The sequence below is a fragment of the Bidens hawaiensis genome, unplaced genomic scaffold (genome assembly GCF_021521415.1).
Source record: "Bidens hawaiensis isolate Kalapana, Puna unplaced genomic scaffold, B.hawaiensis_p1.1 tig00013115_1, whole genome shotgun sequence".
Lineage (NCBI taxonomy): Eukaryota > Viridiplantae > Streptophyta > Magnoliopsida > Asterales > Asteraceae > Bidens > Bidens hawaiensis.
In genome coordinates this window covers 116,320-124,507 of record NW_027492105.1, presented here as the reverse complement: position 1 = coordinate 124,507, position 8,188 = coordinate 116,320, and positions in this window count along the sequence as shown.

Below are 8,188 nucleotides of genomic sequence, written 5' to 3'. Positions count from 1 at the left end.
CACCGTCCAAGTAGCTCCATGCACGTCCAAGCGATAAGGCATCCTCTTCCTAACCTGAAACTCACACTAACATGCACACAAAGTCAGCTTAAGCTGAGTAAGTTCAAGTTTTAAATAAGTAGCAACATTTTTAATAATCATTCCAACGGTTTTAAAACGGTAAACGGAAGTACATCGATTAGGTCACCACATTCAAATAAATAATCATCCTTACGTATGAGCATCTCTATACGTGCATTCCTATATATATCACTATATATATATATATATATATATATATAATTCAATAATAACATTCAGGGCCGAGAAAACGTACAACCCAAACATGTAACATTCAACGCATGCAAACACGAAGTAGGCATACGCAACATTCAGTAGTCAAGACGACTACAAACATTCAGGGTCGAGCAAACGTACAACCCAAACGCGTAACATTCGGCGCATGCAAACACAAGGTAGGCATACGTAACATTCAGTAGTCGAGACGACTACAACATTCGCCAAATAATGGTCATTCTAAATATATATAAATATATATATACATACACATTCCATAACATTCCAAGGCCTACCGATACTAGCAAGCCTATGTAAAACCATTCAAAACATTTCATCAAGTAAGAAAAACACTTAGTTGTGCATGCTAGCCCAAAACTTAAAAAAAGTTAAATGGGGCATCGAGAACTCACCTGAAATCAATCGAAGACTTGCAACGAGCTAGGAAAATCCCTAAGTGCACAATCACAAGCAAGGGCCTGTAAATTATACACAACACATTACAAAACTAGACCGTAAAAACATTCTTGACTAATGGGCCGTTCAAGCCCAACACTTTGGCCCAAGGCCCAACGACTTGGCCCAAGGCTCAAGGAAAATCAATTCGGGTCGAATGCGCGTGCAATAAACCTTAAAACCATTTGTTAAACGAATCAGCCCCGAATGGACCAAATTCCATTTTAAATCTTTTCATTCGTCAAGATTATGGCACCCGAGTTGATAGGGTTGACGGTTACTTTTTACAACTCTTACTTTACCGTTTAAACGAAAATTCGCGCACCGCCGACTCGATTGACGAAGCACTAACCACAACAGCCCCGAGCATCAAAACAATAATTTTCCCACAGCCCTTAGACTCCCCTAGGGCCATGCAAACTGATTCGGTTGGTCATCCAACCGATTAACGTATCAAACTCAACAATTCTAGACAACCGAACATAACAATCAAACTACAACTAGTTGATCAACTTAACGAACACCTAAGAACATGATCTTTGAGTATGATATACGGGACATACCTAGGAAGATTGTGGTGCAAAAACTCACTTCAAACAGCCCCGACAAGAACACAATTGAACATCCACCGGTTAAGCCTAAAACGAACTTATCGATCAATAACGAGTAAAACGTGAAGATTTTTGCATGCGAAGATGCATTTAATTATATAGGATAACCTTTGAAATAAATTATTAAATTTTTACCAGACTTTAATAAATGTCTTAGGTTTATAAAAATATTTTTATTATATTTTTCTATTGGACACAAAAATTATAAAAATTCCTCCAACACAACAAGGTACGTGCAGCTATTTCAGTGCGCAACAAAATGGTTTTATTTTTATAAAATTCATTACCGAACCAAATTAAACGATTCCAATTGGGTTTGGTTCCTAACTCAAAATAATAACTTCCAAAAGTGGAACCAACCAATTTGGACCTGTCGAAAAAAGGTTATGACGTCAGGAAGACAGACCAGAATCCGTCATCCAGCATCAGCTTTGACACTCGATTCTATAAAATCATAAAAACCATTCAAATCTCGTCCAAAAATTACGTATTATACCTTTCTGGAAACTAGACTCAAAGTAGAACATCATGGAATCAAGAATAGATCAAAAATAGTGGATTAACATCGTGTTACAGACCCTACAATAAAAGTATACGAATTTGTCAGCAAGCTGTTATCATCAAAGCTCAATCTTAACGACCAATAAACGCGTTAATATGATCAATTAAGGTGTAAAAGATTTTTAGACACTTAATACCGACCTTGAATTAGACTCGGGAGGGCTGGAACTCGGCTGGAGCTGCACAGAAAACGAGGTGGGAGGGCTGTAGCTGCTGCAATCGGTTGCTGGTAGGAGTTAGGGTTAGGGTTTGTTTTGTTTTATGATATAAAAACAAAAGTTACATCCAAGTCCCTCCAAATTGAAGTGTAAGGCAAAATGGAAGGAAAGTTAAATGGTTTAACGTACCGAGATGACGCAAAGGCTTCCGAAAAACGTCAGAGAAATCCCGAGAATTATACATACTCTACAAGCTTTAATTCTTGAAACCGGAATTAACGGGCGTTACAAAGGGCTAAAATAATTCATATATTCGTAAATGTTTTTTTATATATAAAAAACGATATAATTGACATTAGAGAAGTTAAATGATGAAAAATGTTCAATTATAAAAATGTTTAATAAACAAACCTAACTTTTTTTAAATAAAATATGTTTTGTAAAAGCAATTATAAAAATCAAAATGAATTAAAAAACATGTATGTTTAATGTATAATTAATAGGAGAGAGGAGCGGGAAAAAAGAGTACGAAGGAACCAGAGAATGACACGTGTCAAGAAAAAACCTTTATTTATTATATAGTATAGATATACCATGCCATTTACACATGCTGCTTCTTACTAATGATACATTTGGTGCTTATCGTTGGTTAGTCAGTGCTAGTTATATACAAAATAGTTGGCTCTTGTCGTTGCCTAGTGTTTCCACTTCCCTTGAATATCTAGTCTTGAAAATCTTGTCTAGCTATACCATGGTGACTTTACCTATTGTTTTGCCTTCTTGCGAAGCTGTCCACATCTATTGGACATTAGATATGAGGTTCAAACTTACGTTGATAATATAATAGGCGTTTGGTTTTTACCTGGAGAAATGTGGCATTCTCATGTTTAAACCATCTGTGTTTCACATCATTGCTTTCAAATTCGTTGAAATCATCCTTGTACAATTAAAAGCTAATGTCCAGTTCCTTAGATATGCAAGAAAAGTTGTTATTAAAACTAAAATTGAACTTACAGACAAATTATTAAAATAGAGACTATTGCAAGTAGACATTATGAACATACTTGTTTTCCTTTTATAAAATCAGTAATATGTCTTACCATCTGTTCTTGTAGCTGCAGATGCTCAGACTTTATAAATAACACCTGCATTTTTATTTATAAACACATCATGTTAATTTTAAACAATCAAAATCATTGAATTGATATATACATGATCAAATGCATTGTTTCAATGGGTTTAATCATCATATTGAATAATTCTAACCCATTAGATTCTATATTCATAATGGGCATCTTTAATTTAACTCTATAACATAAAACCCATACAACACCAAAATTAGTTTTACCTTGTTACCTATTTACCTTGTTCTATTAAAAACATGTTTTTCTCTTGATTTTCACCCATGCTTGATACCTCGCTACTGGAGACAAACATATGAAGTATATAAATTATAATGTAGATGAATATAATCTCATCATAACATACGCAAGTACGTATAGAAGTAATGGTACCTGATACACAGTCACAGTGTGTCGAACTTACAGTGATCTTACTAATGAAATTATGTTCAAATGCAACATCAGACAAAAATTCACAATTTTAGCTAAGTATCCAAATTCCTATCACAAACCCTACAAACTAAGTTACAGTTTCATTATGCTAATAAAGAATAAAAAAAAGTTACCAACCTGGAGCAATAGCAAATCAACATTAAATTATGTTTGCAATTTCATACTCACTTGTAAGAAAACGCCCAAATGTTGCATATCACAATAACCTACAACCCCCAATTTCAGTCAAACCCTATAAAAGAAAGCCACCATCTTTAGATTCAGTTAAAAACAGAAATAATAAATTTCGCGTCGACAATCAAATCTTATAGCTTATCAAACCAAGTAAAAGTAAAAAAATCAAACACTAAAGCAAGCTAATTCGATAAGATCAGAAAGTAAATTAAGAAATTTTGAATCATACCCTATTCAAAAACAGACTTCACGCAACTGTAGCATACATAAACAGATTAACTACCAAAAGAGAAAGGGACGAACGATTTAAGTTAACTTATACGAACGATTCACCTGCAAAAGAGAAAGGGCAATCCACTTATAAACAATTCGTTCAGTGGTATAATCGGACAACAGAAACGCACAAAACTACCATTGAAGTAACCACTACCTTCACCGGCCGACTAAATACGGAACCACAACAGCAGCATCGCCGTCCAGCGCCCCGACAACAACATCGTTGGTGATTCCGAGTTAGGGTTTGGTAGAGCAGACAGATGAATTGTGAAAGTGAAAACCATCGGTTGAAAACAAATACAACACAACACATCATAACCAAGTTGATCGAAAGGCTATGACGTGTAAGTCTTATGCACCACACATCTGATGAATAGCAAAGAATGTGAGATGATGAAAAAATGGTTTTTAATATATATAATAATAGTTAGTAAAACACTTTTTCCATTAAAAAAACTTCAAATTTGTTTGTGGCCACCAATCCATTTGCTCCACCAATTCATGTTTACAATCAATTGATATATATTTTATTATACAACTTTGGTACTTTTGTATATTATTCTTTTACATTATTTAAAGTATTATTGTTATTTTATTTAGTGAGTTTTGTATATAATAAAATAAATCATATTTATATTTAATAAATTGTTGGTTTATATTGGGTTGTGATAATGAGTGAAATATTAAATTTGATTGGGTTGTGTAAGTGGAAGAGAAAGAAATTAGTTTCTTAATAAAAGATCGGGTTCGGTTGGATTGGGACAGTGGGTATGCTTTCGAAGTCCGAGACCTCCTCAAGATCTACCTCACAATCGGAGCCCAAGAAAAAAAAAGACAAAATGGCAAAAGACGTCCTTTACGTATGACCTGATTTTCATTAGACGTTCTTTAATGAAAGAAATAGCAAAAGGGATAACTCATGTTTCAAATTCCTTTCACGTTACGTCCTTTGATACTAACCAAGTTAATTTTTTTCGTTAAATATTATCATGTGCAAGGCATGTGAGGGTAGTATTGTAATTTTACAATTTATTTAATACTTAAAAGTAAAATAATAAAAATATATATAACTCTTTCTCTCAAACTCTCTCTCACCGAACTCTCTTTCACCGACCACCCTTGTCTTTGGAAACTTCCACCGTCTTCGGCTAACCACCGGCGCCTCCGCCTATCACCATCGTCTCTGGCTAACCACCGGCGCCTCCGCCTATCACCACTGTCTCCGCAACAACACAGTGACCAACACTATCAGCTCCTACACAACCTCTCCCTATTTAAATCAATTCCAATAAATGGTGTCTCGAATCACCTCCAGATTTCATCCCTCGTCTGCAACACAAACCCAAACTTATCTCATTCAAAGCACTGTCCACTCTTCATATCACTCCTAATCCTTCACCTTCAATAGTACCATGGCTCGATTTTACTTAAACCCCCTAATTTTATCTCATAAATCATTTGTTTTGAGTCGTCATACAAAAAGAAGACAAACCCTAGATCTGATTGAGATGCAGGGGAGGCCGTGGTTGCCATCGTCGTCCTTAATATCTTATGAATGGTTACCATCGCAAAACAATAAACCTGCCAAGTCTCCGACACAAACAAACTGAATCTTCACGGATCTGGATCTATAGGGTGGTTGTAATAGGCGTAGTGGTGGTGATAGGCGTAGATGGTGGTGGTTGCTGGAGGTTGGTTGGTGGCAGAACGAGGTGGTGGCAGTGGTGGGATCTGTGTTGCCGGAAATCTAGTTTCATCCTCCAGTAAAACAGTTGGGTTTCGGGAACCACCGTCATAGGTGTTTGCATGTGTGGTGGTGCAGTGGTGGTGGTGGTCCGGTGGAATATGTGGTGTAGAGATGGAAAGGAAGTAGAGAGAGAGAGAGTTTGGGAGAATTATATTTTTATCGATAAATATACCATTTTACTTTAAGTATTAAATAAATTGTAAAATTACAATACTACCCTCACATGCCTTGCACATGTCTAGATTTAACGAGAAAAATTAACCAGGTTAGTGTCAAAGGACGTAACGTGAAAGGGATTTGAAACATGATGTATGTCTTTTGCTATTTCTTTCATTTAAAGGATGTCTAATGAAAATCAAGTCAAACATAAAGGAAGTCTTTTGTCATTTTATCAAAAAAAAAAAAAAAAAAAAGCAGCAAAACTGTTGGACGTTTCTCCAAAGGCCCAAAATTGACAAAAAGCCCAAAACCTTTTAAATTCCATGTTGAAAACTGAGAAGATTTACCACTGTTACTATTTGACCTAGCTTGGTTGGTTTTCACTTTTCACCATTTCATTTCATTTGTTGCCGTCTTCTCCGATTCTCTCTGTAAAATCAGCAGGTAAACAAACATTCTCCATTTCTATGTAAAGATTTTATGTGACTTAAGCATGCATTTTGTTTATTGTAGTTTACCAAGTCACAAAATCAAAGCCGGAACTAACTAATATTTAACGTTAAGGTAGTTAAGCATTCATAAAACAAATTTCTAACTAACTGACTAAACCAAATCCTAACCGGTTAACCGAACCGTACTGAAACCGGTTAGTACCAGTTTGTAACTGGTTAACTGAACGTAGGCTAGTGTTAATAAGGTTAATTTCAATAGCTTATTATCGGGTTAACCGGTTAATAACCGAACTGAACTGATTACATATCTTAGGGGTTTTTCACTCAAAAACCGGTTAGGAACCGTAACCGGTTATAATCGAAAACCGACAATAATCATACATAAAACAAGCTTAAGTGATTTGCAAACTTAGTTTTGCTATCAGAAGGGCTAGAAGCGTAACTTGTTGCCTGCTTGGCTTCTATTTTGATGTAATGTTTGATTAGCATACAGTTTATTAATATAACTTTATAAAATTTTGCAACTTTTTTATGTGAGGCAAACTTACAATTCAAATTTTATAAGTATTTCTTCTTTTTGTACAAACACTTATTGCATGTTTTTTATTTTACATAATAGCCCATCTCAAACTTACAATGTGTCTCTTTCCACTTTAATTAAATTTACCAAGTTAACAAGTATCCCCCTCATAAGGTTTTTTACCATCACGACTTGGTTATTCTTTTCTACGGTAGTGCGTTACGCTTTGGACTAAATTTTGTTATTTTAAGTTTGAACGTGCCGCAACGCCCGAGTTAACACGCTTATGCGCGTGTGTGGTTCAATGTTTTTACAGCTGTTTTTGTACCGTTAAATGGCTTTTCCGTAACGCGTGGTCCTATTACCTAGTTTTTATAATATCACCTATGATATGCACCAAAAAAATAAATAAAATACAAGATTATATTTATATTTAAAAAAAAAAGTTGTAGTCCTCATTTCTTTCTAAACCTGTATATGTCTTAATATTTACCAGACAATGAACACGAATGACAATGATTCATCAAAAAAGAAGAAACAGAAGCAGGGGACACTTGATGAGTTCGTTACGAAGACAAAGGGGGAAGATGCTTCATCCTCAACTCACTCTAACAATGATCTTGACAACCAAACTCAAGAAACTGAAATGGAAACACTGAGTGATTCAGATGACAGTACTGATTTGCAATATTTGGAAAATGCAGGCTCATTTGCTCGCATTTTTCATAGACAGTTTACTAGTTTATCGGTATTGACCTCTTACTTAAGTATCAAACAGTCCCGACATCCACTAGTCGCCCCTCTTCTTTGTATTAGGTTCCTGTTAGACGAAGGAGTGGAACCACAAGGTGAAGGGTTTCCCGGACCAACCGACAAAGGTGATGTTGTTGGGCTTCTAGAAATGTTATCCGCATATGATGAGAATATTAATGATGATGTAATCAAGAAAGTTCCATTAATCGAAAGAGATCTGATTCGCACATGTTCAAAAGAAACAACAAAATCCATTGTGAAAGACATTGGTGGCGACTATTTTGCCATATTGGTGGATACTTATTCTGGTTACGAAGAAAACTATCCGATCTTGATGTGTGTGAGGTATGTTGATAAAACAGGAGATGTGATAAGAGAGGTTTCTTGGTATCATGAATGTCATGGAGGATAGGACGGATTCATCTTTGAAAAACGCAGTTTATGCTTTGCTAGAGAAGCATTCGTTAAGCC